Source organism: Barbus barbus (genome assembly GCF_936440315.1).
Source record: "Barbus barbus genome assembly, chromosome: 32".
Classification (NCBI taxonomy): domain Eukaryota; kingdom Metazoa; phylum Chordata; class Actinopteri; order Cypriniformes; family Cyprinidae; genus Barbus; species Barbus barbus.
The window spans coordinates 20600983-20618081 of record NC_136760.1 but is presented as its reverse complement, the minus strand read 5'-3'; positions in this window follow the sequence as shown (position 1 = coordinate 20618081).

Sequence of the window (17099 nt, the reverse complement as noted above, 5' to 3'; positions counted from 1 at the left end):
CCCATATTGATAGGATAGCAACTTGCAGTTGATGGAGATTTGTGGGATGCACATCCAGGGCACGAAGCTCCCGTTCCACCACATCCCAAAGATGCTCTATTGGGTTGAGATCTGGTGACTGTGGGGGCCATTTTAGTACAGTGAACTCATTGTCATGTTCAAGAAACCAATTTGAAATGATTCGAGCTTTGTGACATGGTGCATTATCCTGCTGGAAGTAGCCATCAGAGGATGGGTACATGGTGGTCATAAAGGGATGGACATGGTCAGAAACAATGCTCAGGTAGGCCGTGGCATTTAAACGATGCCCAATTGGCACTAAGGGGCCTAAAGTGTGCCAAGAAAACATCCCCCACACCATTACACCACCACCACCAGCCTGCACAGTGGTAACAAGGCATGATGGATCCATGTTCTCATTCTGTTTGCGCCAAATTCTGACTCTACCATCTGAATGTCTCAACAGAAATCGAGACTCATCAGACCAGGCAACATTTTTCCAGTCTTCAACTGTCCAATTTTGGTGAGCTCGTGCAAATTGTAGCCTCTTTTTCCTATTTGTAGTGGAGATGAGTGGTACCCGGTGGGGTCTTCTGCTGTTGTAGCCCATCTGCCTCAAGGTTGTGCGTGTTGTGGCTTCACAAATGCTTTGCTGCATACCTCGGTTGTAACGAGTGGTTATTTCAGTCAAAGTTGCTCTTCTATCAGCTTGAATCAGTTGGCCCATTCTCCTCTGACCTCTAGCATCAACAAGGCATTTTCGCCCACAGGACTGCCGCATACTGGATGTTTTTCCCTTTTCACACCATTCTTTGTAAACCCTAGAAATGGTTGTGCGTGAAAATCCCAGTAACTGAGCAGATTGTGAAATACTCAGACCGGCCCGTCTGGCACCAACAACCATGCCACGCTCAAAATTGCTTAAATCACCTTTCTTTCCCATTCTGACATTCAGTTTGGAGTTCAGGAGATTGTCTTGACCAGGACCACACCCCTAAATGCATTGAAGCAACTGCCATGTTGAACAGGTGTTCCTAATAATCCTTTAGGTGAGTGTATATATATATACAGTATATGCATATGAAGTCTGCATATAAAGTCACACCAGAGGTGTTCAGCTGGGATGAGGACTTGGCTTTCTGCAGACCAGTCAAGTTCTTCCACACTAACTGAATCAATCATGTCTTTTTGAACCGTGGCTTATACACAGAGGCACTGCCATGTTAGAATAGAAAAGGGTCCTGTCCGAACTGCTATAAAATTAGAAGCACACAATTCCCTAGAATATCATTATATGCTTAAACATTAAGATTTGTACTCATAGAAATTACTAAAGTAGTCAAACATGTGCATTAGAAGGGGGTGACCCAATACTTTTGGCAATATAGTGTATATATACATGTATATATACTGTATGTGTATGTATGTATGTATAAAATAAATTGCTGATGATTACTTTAAATGTATTTATATTTTGTATATTTTTATTTAAATGTTTAATCTCTGAAAGTCACTCTTGTGATTTTATAAATAAATTGCGATTGTTCAAATGAAGATTGCAATTGTTCAGATCATCTATATTTTTACCTAGCCCATCACACCCTCTAATATAAGTATATAATATATTTTACTTTATTTTTAATGTTTAATATTGAGATACACTATATGTAAGTTGATTTTTAAGTATAAGCACTGTGATACTATAAAACCATTGCTCTTTTTTAAGTAAAATTGGCTCCACCAATGGTATAAGTTTGGGACGGGACTATCTGTTTGTCCAGCCAATGAAGGACAGTGATGAGTAATCAGGAAACCTGTTTGAAAACAGGAGTGTTGCAGTAATTACACCCTTCACCTTTAAGATTAGTCAAATAGTCATTCAGGCTACCCTCAAATCTTTTGTAAATATATAGTATTACACATATCATATTGTCCAGGGCAACAAGAAGAATGCTAAGTTAACTTTGTATTCAGTATTCCACACGTCCATGTTTTTCTTCTTATCTCATAACTGCCATGAAAGCTGGAACAGGCCATTATTTTATTAGCTGTGTTCTCACATGTTTCGTTTCATAGATAGCCTAATATTTGCACTCCGATGAAATATTCATGACGAGTCTCTATCTCTTGTTTCTTTAAATGGTTCTCCAGCATAGCTCATGTCAAAAACATAATTTGCCTCCTTTGATAAATATTAGATCTAGTCTTGTGCTGATTATATCGTACAAATTTGCATAGCCCCTCACCGCAGGCTACATTGTCCAAATGGTCAGATAAGGTGTGTTGCACTGAGTCACAGTGTTTGGATAGTATTTCTGAGAGCACGGTGAGCCAAAAAACAGACAGATAGTCCACAGGTGTGGCTGTGCATATGGAGTCAAAACTCATCCCACCTTGCAGACAGCCATCTGGCCGACACAGAAAGATCTACTTCAAACTTTATGCTCATTAAGCTTATCCAGTTGTCTATCCCCCTGTCCTTCCAATCTCTGTGAAAACCACTGTCCTTGTTAAAGTGAGAGTATCAACTCTTTTACAGTTGGCTGTTAATAATTAATTAGCAATTAATTCAGCTGTGGTTTAATGGAGTTGTCAAATCATGTTAGGGGTCTATTTTTGGAAACTAGACCAGGTAGTGCGTGTGTACCTACAGAGCGCAGAACAGTCATGACTATGAAATATTTATGAGGACAAAAGATACATTCATGCTTCTTTTTGCTGTTCGGATGAACCCTGCGTGTTTACTTATCCCATTGGGGATCTTTGTTTTTCTACTCTGCAGACCACTTGAAGATGTCGATTTTCCTTTTATCTCCCATGTGAATACTGCTCTTTCTTCTCTCGTTTGCCGTCTCAGAGCAACAATACAGTGTGTGCAAATTCATTCAGACAGGATGATCATGAAATATGTGCTTTAGTCTCTAGAGAAGCTAAAGGTTGAATATAAATTGAAATAACATACCTTGAGTATTTAAATGAAGGGACATTGGCTTGCTCTCTCTTTCTCAGATGGAAGAGCACTTGTGTTGTTGACGTAAACCTTTTCTCTCAAACCTATGAGTGCAAGGAAGTGGCTTGAAGAGATGTAAAAATAGTTTCCATGCAAATCTGGAGTATCCTTCAAAAAACGCAGAGAATAAAATGAAGACACGTCTGTAATAGTTGAGCATCTATTAGTAAGTTTTTTCATGATGGGAATCAGATAGGACTGAAAAAAGAGGTTTGTAGTGCTGTTAAAGTCTGAAGAGATGCTTAATGACTGTCGTGACTCTCTCTGGATAGTAACAAAGCTCTATAGCTATATACGTTCACATCAAGAATGGTAAATTTAAGTCATAAATTGTGTTTTTTTCCTTTATGATTTCCTTTCTTGCCTATAGGTGGCAGCAAGATGATTCCACAGAGGATCAGCTGGTGTGGTTTGATACATTTTTAGGATTTTAGTCTTAGAAGGGGCTCGGTTAATGTTGTTCAGAAGAATATTTCTTTGCCTTGTGAGTTTGAATCTTGCTTGACAGACTTTACTGTTTTTTAAAGTAGATGTACCTCATTAATAATGGTGTATCTGGCAAGGTTGATTTTTAAGGTTTTAAGGTTGGTTGATTTAATTGGAATAAAGAGTATTTGTATGAGAGTTAGTGAAACACATGTCTGTGAAAGGTGTGTGTGGTACAACACACAGCTTTGGAGGGACATTGGAGGGAAGTGAAGAATAGTACATAATGTTAAGAAGTTTAATGTTTTAAATGACTGTTAAGTGAAATAATTTCAAGTGAAATAACTAGCTATCAGATAGCAATTGTAGATGCCCTTTTCAGCAAACATGAAGTGAGATCACATGATCACAAGAGTGCTGACAGCTTAGTTAATTGCAGATTTGTGAGGTGGCTGAAATGCAAATGTGAGATCGAAGCCTCCCTAAGTAGGGTTTATCAGCACCTATTATTGGTACCATTACTTTATACAAAATGTACGACAGCAAATGCATTAGAGCTGTTCCTTATTCAAAACAAAAATTTGATCATCTGAAATTGTTGTGTTCATATGTTCATGCACGACATGAATTATAATGTAATAGTTTTATTTGCTTTATTGTAAAGAAAGACTTTATTTTAAGCAGTTTATTGTTTAAGATTAAAACAAAGACTTGAAAACCTTAAACTTTTTATCTTTGGAGCTTATAGCGATGGCCCACCCATTATTTACTCATCATTTGCTCACCCTCATATCATTCCAAACCTGCATTTCTTTCTTCTGCGGAACTCAAAAGAAGATAATTTGAGGATTTTTGGAAACCAAACAACATTGCAACCAGTTGACTTCCATTGTATAGACAAAAACTGAGATATTTCTCAAAATATGTCCTTTTATATGTCAAACTACATGAGGTTGAAAAACAGAATTTCAATGCATTTGTGCCCAATCAAATGTTGTACACCATCATACAAAAGACATTTTCTGATTACATACCAGGACAAATATAGTTGAGCAGTTCTATTTATGTCCTATGCGTATCTATTTTGTCAAATCACACATATGAGTTTGAGTAATTGCATATTTACATACTATAAATAACTTTTCTGGATTTCTGGTTGTCAGTGAAATATTATGCTGTCATGTGGAACATTTGAGAGCAGCATGAGGAGATTGTCTCCAGATGTATGTCATATCAAAACTCGACTAGTCTACTAATATTGTTTAAAAGATGTTGTCATATGTTAAAGTCTTAAAGTAAAGTTACGGTCCGAATCGTGGCTCCTTTGATTTCTTCCAGTTGCTTCTCAGGGGAGTTGTGCAACAAAGTTAACCCTGCTGCACGTTTCCTTCTCATTTTCTGGCTTCTCTTAGTAAAGTCTATCTAAAAATAGCCAGCAGCGCAGCGAAAAAGTCTGAAATGTCACATTTCATAGATGAAAGACGAAAGATTGGATTTATTTATATGCATGGCAATATTTATATATTTCCACAATGTTGCTATTTTCCACTTTCAGTCCATCTGATGCCATGTAAATCTGGCAGTTTTCTGCCTTTGGCATGAAGCTATGACACCTGATGGACAGGCAGCCTCCACCTGAGCCCTTGGGGGACACTTGACCGCATGACATTTCCTCCCCAAGATCTGGCACGGCTACCAGCTGTACCTGGGGAACTTAAAGCATCTGCATTTCCATTTACACCTCAGCGAAACACCCACATTTTGACAAGTGACTGAACAAGTGATTTTGTGTTGTTACACACATTATCCATATTTCACAAAACAACTCAATAACCCATTTTACCACAATTACAGTTCAGGCAATTATTCTACAATTGTAGGCTGAATTGCTTTGAACTGAAGACCCTTATTATGAGAAGAAGTGCAGCACAACAGTAACTTCGCTGAGTTTAATTTCTCTCAGACACTGTCAGGGTGGAAAAAATCAACAATATTGACATTTAATCAAAACTTGAGCACAGATTAATTTTATAAAAGAAGGTCTGTCACTCCAGGTACATCTCAATACTGTAGACTCACACAATCCATAGATTTCTTTACGGAGATGAGCACACTGTAGTTAAAAAGAATTGATGAGTTATTTAAATAAAGATCTTACTTCTCACATTATTGTATGAGAACAAAACTTGAACTGACTGGAGCTGAATAATGACACCATTGTCTTGCTACAGCTGCGTTATAGCACAATATGGATTTGCTTCTTGTTTTGAAGTTTGCATCATTGATTCTGCTACTTCATTCATTCATTCATTCAACTTTATTCATGTCCCCCAAGAGGCAATTAGTTTTGCAGCAAGACATACAAACAAAAGATAAAAAGCACAAAAACAATACGATAAAACAACCCTAATAATACAATTTACAACCTCACCCACCCCACAAAAAAACAAAACAATTAACCACTAACCATCACCATTACCTACATTTAGCATGGTTATTGCAGTAGGAATAAATGAGCATCTGTATCGATTACTCTCCACTAAAGGAAGCTGCAAACCGGAAGGTAAAAACTCAAACTCAGAGTACAGGGGATGATCACTGGCCGATAAAATAGATTTTTTCAATGCTAATGACACCGTTGTCTCTTGTATTTTTATTATAGTGAAATTGTGATCTGCTGTCTTTCAACTTGCCTCATGTTGACCGTTACAAACTTGGACAATTTTTTTTTTTTTTAAATGGACAATCAGGAGCTTGGATGAGGGGGAAAAAAGTAAAAAAAATTCTGAGAGCATCATTTGGTTTATATGTAATGAAATAAATATGAGCGTTTTTCCCCCACATCGGTCTCACAAACTTAATAGCAACTTTACATCTCACAATGTGACTTTATATCTCGCAGTGGGGCTTTATATCTTGCAATTGCAATTTTATTTATCTTAAATTCAAAATGTATACCTCAGACTGTGATGTTAATGTGAATCTTACAACTGTTACAATTTACCTTTATTTCTTAAACTTTTTCTAACAATTACTTTTTTTGCTCCAAGGCAGGAATGGGCTTCCAAACGAAGTACTGCTGTCATACACTGTCATAAAACATTATGCATCAGGTACTATTTTAAACAAAAAATTTTCTGTTTTTTGTCAAAAATGTTTAAACCCATTTGCTTCTCTTAAAGACAGGTCATCATGTGTTGTAAGTGGCTTTCAGTGTGTCAAAATGCACAAAAACTTTGCGCAGTTCGGCTGGAACATGTTTGAAGAGTCACATGGTTTCTCCTCCTGTCAGTATGCCTCATCACCTGGTCTGCTCTAAAATAGCACCACGGTATTTTTAGTTTCTTAAAAGCTGCCATGTGCACAAAGCGATTTAGACAATTTAGAGAGTTCCTTTTGAGCAGACGGAAAATGAGAGGAGACAGCAGATCTTTAAAGCTGGGACAAAAAAATGGAGGGAAAAAAAATTAACTCAGGGTGAAAAAACACATTTGTGTTACATGACAGCATCCCGGCTGATCTTTTTTTTTAAAATATGTAGTATATATTTAGTTTTGCACATGCTGTACGTGCAAAAGACATCGTGTTTAAAATATGTCAGCAATCAAAGAACAAAAAGCCGTGTGTAGTTTATAGCACTGATTTAACACGTATATTATTAGTAGTCTGCTTCAGCTGAAACACCAGGGTTCTGCCATTTAATGCTCTTATGAATGGGAAAACCAGAATGTTTTTATCCTGGATTATGGGTTACAGTATGGATGAGACATGTGGAATCGTTCTGTCTCCTTACAGGTGGAAAGTTTAATTTGCAGTGTCAGGTGAACAAAACTCGACTAGATTTTTTTTTTTTTTACTAATGAAATTAAACCAAATCAAATCTTAAAATTAACTTTACACTTTCATCTTTTAACGGATTCAAAGTGTCAAATTAACCTTTTCTGTTCCTTGCTACTCAAGGTATTTCTTCTGTGACCACTTGATCAATCTTTTTTAATATACTTAACTAACTCTTAAGAAAGACAGGAAAAAAAGATATTATTTAACTGTTTCTCACTTTCATCTCTGTTCTTGTATTCTCCGAACAGTCTTTTCTCCTCAGGGAGAATCACTTATGTTTTATTCTTCATCTGTAAGGCTTTTGTAAATCACTTTGGGTAAAATAGTCTAATAATAGGGAATACATGTAAATATGCATATACTTATATTTTAATATGTTTTTAAAGTATGTGTGTTTATTAGGTTTGGGGTCTGTAAGATTTTTTTTCTTTTAAAGACGTCTCTTATGCTCACTAAAGCGGCATATTAATTCATTTAAAGATACAGTAAAAAACGAAATATTGTGAAATATTATTACAATATAAAATTACTGTTGTTTTAAAAAAATATATGTTTTAAAATGTAATTTATTCCTGTGATGGAAAAGCTGAATTCTCAGCAGCCATTACTCTAGTCTTCAATGTAACATGGTTCTTTAAATTTGATTTGATTTGATTTTTTTTTTAAATATGTTGATTTAGCTTGTATGTGTATATATGTATGTATATATAGATATATATATATATATATGTAACCCTGGACCACAAACCAGTCATAGGGGTCAATTGTTTGAAATTGATATACAGTATATATATATATATAAAAAGATGAACGAATAAGCTTTCCATTGATGTATGGTCTGTTATGATAGGACAATATTTGGCTGAGATACAACTATTTGAAAATCTGGAATCTGAGGGTGCAAAAAAATCTAAATATTGAGAAAATCGCCATTAAAGTTGTCCAAATGAAGTTCTTAGCAATGCATATTTCTAATAAAAAAATTAGTTTTGATATATTTATGGTAGGAAATTCACTAAATATCTTCACGGAGCATGATCTTTATTTAATATCCTAATGATTTTTGACATATAAAGAAAAATCCATTATTATGACCCATACAATGTATTGTTGGCTATTGCAACAAATATACCCGTGCTACTTATGACTGGTTTTGTGGTCCAGGCGTCACATATAATCTAAAAGTTTAAAATATGAAACTCATGTTTTATTATAAAATCCACGTTTTCCCCATGAGAAAAACAGCTTGATAAACAAACAAATAATGCCTCTATAAAATTCTAGAAAGGTTTGTGTAAAGGTAGGTTTAGGATTAGGGGATAGAAAATGTCATTTGCTTAGTATTAAAACAAATGATATGAAAATCAAATGTTTGTGTAGAGGACAGGGATTGATTTCATAAAAGCTGTCTGACAAAAAAGAACAAAACTGCATTCATAATAACCTCAGACCTGAAGGACAAGCAAGGTTGAAGTGTCTAGAAGTATCAGAGACAGAGAGAGAGAATCAACAGGACAAGGGAACTTGTCTGTCAGACCTGCTCATCTCAGAATGACCGGAAACCAGGAAGGCTTGAAAAGAAAGAGCATTTAAATTGCAACAGGAGGATAAGGACAAAGACGGTGGGAAAGACAGACAGAAGCAGGAGTAATAGAGTTAGAGAGAACAAACAGGACAGGATAGCGAAGTGAAAATCAGACATGGTGAAAAGGGACTCAGGATGGAGAGAGAGAGAGAATAAAAGCATGAGAGAATGAGGAGGGGGGAGGCAGGATAAATCTGTACAGCATCATGATTAGGTATCAGAAGCTTGTTCTGTGGTCTGGAGAGCAGAAGGCAGATCACATCAAACAGATGAGACACTCGGCACATCTGCTCTACAAACTGGACAAACATAATTTGTGAATTTTTATTTCTGTATGTATTTATTCTGGACTGCTTTCATGCTCTTCTCAGCCAACACTGCAAGAACTCCAAACTTTTCAGAATCCGGACTAAATCAGAAAGCGACACCTGCGGATATAAAAGATTCTGAAATAAGCGACACATTTCGACTAACTGAGAAGCATCTTCATGGACTTCCTCATCAAAATCAGCAAACTACTACTCCAGAGACGGAAAAGGTCAGATACACAGCTCCAGTCTTTCATTCGAATCTATTTTAATCAGCTGTACTCTCTTCCCAGCATCGTTCTCATTTCATCATGATTATTCCCCAAGGTTGGGGAACTAGGTTGGTCGTGATGGAGCGGGCGGAGGCTGCGGATGATCAGTTTGATTGAAGATGAAGGGTTTGTCCATGCCAAAAATGCTCTTTTTTTGACTGATGCACACTTTCAAACATACTTTCTCTGCTTCTGGTTTACGTGCTACAGGCATATCACAACTGCAGACATAGGTAAACAAGACCCACGTGAGATTTATTCAAGATTTATAGAGTAAGACACCACCTCACACATTCGCACGCGAATCCGGCAAGTGCAGGGAGTCACCACCACGCTCTCACACCTTTCCTCAGTCAGAGATCACAACTGCAAATCTCCAGCTGTCTCTAGTCGGCGTCACATGCTGCTAACAGCTGTTTCTCCTCTTTTTTTGGACATTTGTCTCTCTGTTTCTCGCTAATTCCTTCCATCATTTTCCTCACCGTGTCACTGACACCATCTTCAGTTTGACCCTCTTTGCCAGGAAGAGCGAGAGAGAGCGAGAGGGAGAGAAATGCCATCACCACAGCAGGGTCTTCAGCTGCCACACAAGTAGACTCACGCAAGTGTTGAGAGAAGGAGAGAGAGACAGTGCAAAAGATAGGGCCAAAAGGAGGTGAGAGGAAGCAAAGGCGAGAAGAGGAAACAAGAGGAGGCGGAGACGCACAGCTGAAGAATGTACAGCTTGGGGTCGGGCTCATATGCATCCAGCCGGCACAGGTAAGGAAAGTATTTTCATTCAATCCGCTGTTGACAGCAAACATACAGCTTCGCTCGACCTTTGTGCATGTGTCCACGGAGAGTGGCTTTCCATGTCTGGGTCTTGTGTGTGTGGCGGGGGGAAATGCCTGCGGGGCTAAAGCTGCCGTAGTTAACAGGTGGAGCGCCACTCTCTCTCGTGGCTGCTCGCTCGCGGAGTGCAGAAACAGTCCTCGAAAGCGTAACCGGCAGAGTGATTGGGATTCTGGAGACCTGAATGCTTTCTGACACACATACCTGCACTGGGACTTTTTTGGCATTGGGAATGTGTGCATATGAGGTGTGCATATGTCAGCTCACAGTCTGTGTCAGTGACGCTTGACTTATTTACACACAATTACAACAGAAAAAAAGACAAACTGGGTCAGTCATGAAAAATGGGGTTAAAAACACCTGTTTTAATCCTAAACTCTTTAAATTTGTTGTAAGATGCTAGCAAAGGCTTTTTAACTCTGTAATCGTGCTTGAATTTTACAGATGTACATATTGGAGACAGGAGATTAGCCAAGGTCAAAGAAGGGAAATTGATTTTCTTGCGGTCTTGATGTTTTCCTTATGATTTATTTTCCTCACAGATGGAATATGACGTCCTGTAAAGTCCTGTGTGAGTGTGACAGACAAAATGAGGTTTACCATTGATGTATATGCAGTATGTGCGTATTTATTTATCCCAACATTTCAGTTTGTCATAATAATGCTTCTAAATAGATTAGAAGTGATAGGTAAATTCATAAACATCTTGAGTCATTTATCACTCAAGTGTCATTTCCGATAATCCTGTTATAGATATGTTGTTGTTAGTGTATGGTGTTGTCTCAAGAGAAAACGAGAGCCTACTCGAAAGGTCTAACATGTTATTTTGATTTATTTAGTACAGACAGTCCAGCCCCTCTTAGCATTCATAAGACATAACAGTTGATTGTTGCTGAAAAGCTCATCTGTTAATGTCCAATCACAACTGTTTGGAGTGTGACTAATACATCACTATTAACATCCAATTCTGTCTGCGCCGCCTCACAGTTACAAATGCTGGCAATGGTGATACCACCGTCTGTATTTCAATGTCATAATCTGTTTTCGTTTTATAGCAGACTCACTGAAACCTGTATGATTATGGCTGAACTGGTGAGATCACAGAGGTTTGGAAAAGCCAGCTGATATGCGATACATGCATTTGTGGAACACTAATGTGAGCTCTGACCATAACATTTTGAGCACTTTCACCTTGGATCACTGTTAAAAATGTATACAGCATGCGGTGGGTTTGTGTGGAATACTAAATAAGGATGTGATCTGTTTTTAAAAGAGTCGCTGTATGACCACATGGACCTTGAGTCGATACTGTAAACAAGTAATATAAGCAGTTTCATTGTAGTTAATAATAATTAGCTTTATATATGACACATTTGAGTTTTGGGCTGGCAACTTGACTGCTTCTTAAATACTTGCGAAATACCTCTTAATGTTTTTGTGTGTGTATGTCCTCAGTTTGTTGATTTTGTTGCTTAGTGTTTGCTCACACAGTGGTTAAAGCAGCTGGTCACATCTTGACAGACTCGTAACCTTTGTGGTTGAAGCTCAAAAGGAAAACTTACCATGATCCCACTGTGATTGAAGACCATTACAATAGCAAGCGGCTGGTGTCCCACATTACAGAAAGCAGACAGATCGCTCTTCGAAAGCCACGTTGAGACTATGAATTAGCTTTGTGCGAGTTAACATCACTCAAGTGAGAATGTGTTTGGGATTGTTGCTATAAATAGTTGCGCGAGTGTAACTCCGAAAGTAATTCAGCTTTTAACTCGCTAACACTCTCGTTTGTGGCGGCATTCTACCTCAGAATCACATACGTCAACAGAACACACAAGATGTTAATTCGGTGCTAATATAAAACACCATCTGGATGATGTGTATGACAGTCCATGTATGTTGTACAGCTCTTTGATTGTCATTTTTGATAGTCACAGATGTCAGTCTAACCCCAAGTGTAACCAGTTCAGCAAATGTCTAGTTTGTATTTGGAGCAAAGCCCAATCTACAACCATTTGAAGTTGTGCAGAATGGGACGTAATCCTATATTCTTGTGCTTTACCAGAGGAGCCCAGAATATTTTTTTCCCCTTCAGTTATTTGAATATTTTAAGCAGATATATTTTGTTGTTAGGAAATATTACTGTAACTGTTATTATTTCAGCTTTTTTTGTCCAACCAAATATTTTTGATGGCCATATATGCCCAACTACTATTTAAATTGCAGTTCATCTTATGGTCTAAACTGAATGGCGGATGTGAAGGTTATAGTTGTAGATGTAAAATGTATTAAAAGCCATTGTGCTTTAATCAGCTTCACCTATCAGATACCGCATGGACAGCTGGCACCCACAGCTGGTGTTTATATTTCTATCTGCGATTATCTACATGGAAGGTGCAGATTAAATTTTGTGACGAGTCCTGTTTATGTGTAATTCTGTGAATCCAGGGAAGTGCCTTACAGTAATACAGACACCCCTGTGCAGTTATCACAGACCTACATGATCACTATCATATATTCTCTCTATTTCACAACTGAAATTGTACTCAAGTCCTTTTTTTACATGTACTCAAGTGCTTCAAATATAGGAGACCAATCCTGTCCTATGATGGCATAAAATAGAATGAATGGCAGCGTTTTTTTGCCTGACATTGATGAACCCTTTCATTTTTTGTTCTTTTGTTGTTTTGTTTGAAATTAGAGCACATGCTCTAGCTGTGTGATGTGATTGTCCATATGATCTATGGTCAAACACATATCAAAGTGTCCATTTTTAAAGACATCTGAGGACTTGAAAAGGACATGAGAAGATCACATCAACAGCAGATCTAACAGACTGAAAACGGGAGTGTGAATATATTATCGTGCAGCAGCCTGACTGTGTGTGTGTTCCACTTGTTGTCATCAAAGCAAGGCTGCAGGTGTCTCACTGCAGTTCACAGTGTCACGTGCAGTAGGCCAGTGAACACACACTCTGAAGACATCCAATATAGGGGTGTTTCTTCATCTATTGACACTTGTGTCTCAGGGGTTCATTATTATTGAAACTAACAGTTTTCAAGTTTTTTTCTTTGTTATATGAGGGTCACATGAAAAGTGTCTTGGAAACTTTTCACCAGGCGTTCATCGTTTATTTTTGCTGCTTTCTAAATGCCTGACCTGGGACCTAGATTTGTATCTTTAAAAAATGAAAATTATTTCCAAATTTATTGTATGAAAATTATTTGGATTATACACAAATTAATGTCCCAGTTGCAATTTTTTTTTGCCATTTTTACCCCTAATTAGTATTTTTCCTTTTGTCTTCCCAGAGTTTGTGTATATTTGTTACAAAGAGGACAAAAGTGTTAGTGAAGAGCATGCTTGAGATTAAATGCATTGTTATTTTAGTATCATTGAGATATATATATATATAGTATTATAGTTTGTATTATTATTAGAATTAGTTGATTTTTTAAGTTGAATAATTTATTTTAAAATTTTCAATTGCATTTCAATTTAATTGTAAAGGTTTTTCTTTTTTATATAGTTTTATTAATTTTGCACTGTAGTTATTTTAGTACATCAAGTTAAACTTTAGTTAAATATTAAAAAAGTGCCTATTTTATTTCAGTTAATGTTTTCAATTAATGATTTTTTTTTTCATTTTTAGTTTTTGTTAGCTTTTGTTAAAGGCTGCTAAATTGGAAAAACTAATTTTGTGCTTAAAGCACTAATTATGCAGAATTTGTGATCCAACTAAAGATATACTGAAGTATTTGATTGTGCTAAAGTGGAACTATTGCAAGTATACTTCAGGTACACTTTAAATATCTTGTATTTAAAGAGCGATATTATTCAAAGATCATACAATCATCACCAATTGTGACATTAAAACACATTATTAAGATATATGCATTGTCCACATACTCAAAATAATGTTTAGTTATAATTTTTATATCAGTAAGTCTTGAGCGATATGCCAGTAAATAATAGATTTGAACTATACTTAGTATGAAATAAATGTATTTTAAATATATTACTTTTTAGGGAAATTAAGTGTGAAAATGTAATTATTCAGGAAAAGTAATATGTTTTGCCAATTTTACTCCATGTTTAAAATGTTATTTACACCACAGAATGCTATTGCTTTTAATCACAATACATTGTTTGAGGTGTGCTGGAAAAGACACTGTGGTGAAAATGGACACTGCTGGACATAGTTAGTAGACAAAGCTAATGAGAGAGTGCAAAGTGTGTTTTAAGACACTACACAGGACCAGAAGTGCCTAGTTGAAGAGACACCCCTTCATGTATATTTTTGAAATGAAAAATGCTCTTTTTTCACTCCTCTGTCGTGTTCCCTAGAAACTCTCCCAGCTGTTGCTATGTTAACTCCACTGCTCGGCTAAGTGTGAGGATTTCGTTGAGTTACGAGCATACAAATATGCTCATTGATGCTTTGCCAGTATTGAGTGGAGTTTGAACAGTGTCTTTTTAATGAGGATTTTAAAAAAAAAGCAGACAGAAAGAGGAAAAAAGAGAGAGGACAGAGACCATGACGGCTTTAACTCTCTGGGTTTCTCATGGCAAGTCTTTTGTTTGGTTTTGTTGGGAATGCATATCTCCTTTCTTATTTCACCATCTGTCTTCCACTTGTGCAGAAAGTACTTGTGATCCCGCATTGGGTGAGGAGCATTGCTAATGAAGTCCACAGGAAGACAATGCAGTACAAAGCATCAGAGCCAATGAGCAAATCCACATGCATTCTTACCATAATATATCCTAAATGTTGTAATTAGGTTTATTAGAAGCCAGATGTATTCATGGGAGCATTTTAAGGAACATGATAGCCATCACAATGTGACGGTTGCATTTATCATGCATAGTAATTACAGTCCATGGTCCAACAGCTAGCTCTGATAGTTTAATAGGCTGCGGTGTCATAGTTGTAAGATGCTGGCATGGATGGATGGGCCTAACCTTTAAGATTCTAATTCAAGTGCATCTCATCAGATTCTGATTTAGTTTGCTGTTGAAAAGAAAGTCCTCGCTCTGTTTTACGAGCCAGTTTTATTTGTGTGCACTGTAACACACTTAGAAGTGTAGCGGTAGCCTTATGGTTAAAGTTCAGCTCTGGCAGTGCAAAGGTTCCTGGTTCATTTCCAAGTAGCTGCGACCCAGAAACTGGAAAGTTATTGAGATCACTATCATGCTCTATCACCATGGATACCAGTAATGCACTTGACCCGAGGTCGCTCCAAGGGACCTGTCCTTGAAATGAATAGATTTTAAGGTCTATATGGTCACTTGTAAGATCAAGACAAGCAAAATATGCTGTAGACCTGTGCACTATATAGATATCCGTGGTTCACAAACTGGCAGTGGTGTGAATTGGAATCATTAAACAAGCATTCGTCAGTCACCAAACGTGAGCTTTCGATGACCCACACCATCTGCGGGTTGAGAGATCAGGAACCGACCCCTGTGAAGTGTTGAGAGCTGAGTTTAGATGTGATTCCATGCTGGATTCATTGTAAACCTCCCACTCAGCCTGCTAATGGCCTGTTGTGTCACAAAGGCACATGCACACTGTGACCAGGACACATGCAATCCGAGATTATGAGTGACAGAAATAGACATTCAGACCACGTGAATGATTTGGATTACTATACATTAAATCACATTTGTCATTTTATTTATGTACAATTTCTTATTGTGTGTCTGTCGATTGTCTTCAGTAAGATAAATTACATTTTTATTTTAAAATTAGGGCTGTAAATCCACAAGTATTTAATCAAAATAATCTGTTTATTTTATTTCCTTTCTAACAACTATTAAAATACTGTTTTGTTTGTGTAATTTGAGCAGTTTTGTGTAGATGACACTTGAGGCATATTCATATGTGTATATAAATAACACTAGACAGAGGTAGATTTTTGCGCAGTGCTTTTTATTTGTGTCACTCAGGCTTCTCTCTTGTTCACAACAATGCAACGCTGTGTCCTATTTTCATCTCATCATGTCTGAACACACAGAAATCAATATTGCTAAATAATCACTGATGCATGTCGCTCATTTGCAATTCTCCCCTGATAAAAATGTAAAAATAATGTAAATGTACACTACGGTTCAAAAGTTTGGGCTGATGAGCTTTTTTAATGTTTTTGAAAGCAGTCTTAAGCTCAAGGCTGCATTTATTTGATCGAAAATACAGTAAAAGCAATAATATTGTGAAATATTTGTACAGTTTAATACATTTTAAAGGGGACATAACACACACAATTTTATATCATATTCATATCATATCTCATATTAATTTTGAGTATCTATAGAGTAGTATTACATCCTTCTTATTGCCAAAGAGTCTTTAGTTATCATATTTATAAAAGAAAGACACTCATTCTGGTTGACGTGTGCGCATGCTCTTCTGGGAGAAGTGCCCATACAAGGATTTCTGCCCTTCATGACTTCAAAAAACTTTCCGAAACCTATATGAACCCAGAAGGAGTGTATCTGACACAGAATTACTCTGTATGTCCAACTCATTTTTTGAAACTTTGGCCATGTTTAGCATGAGAATTTAACTCTTTAACAGTGTAAATAACTCAGAATGCATGAAATAGCATTAGACCTCCCTTTAACATATAATTTATTCCTGTGATGCAAAGTTGAACTTCAGTGACGCATGATCCTTCAGAAATCATTCTAACATGCTGATTTGGATTTGTTAAAAACACTTGTGCCGCTCAGTGCTCAGTGTACATATCTGAAATTTTCCAAACTGACAAACATGTAACAATTCTGAAATGATGTGTTTGTTCTTTCTCTCTTTCAGGCTTTAGGAGGCT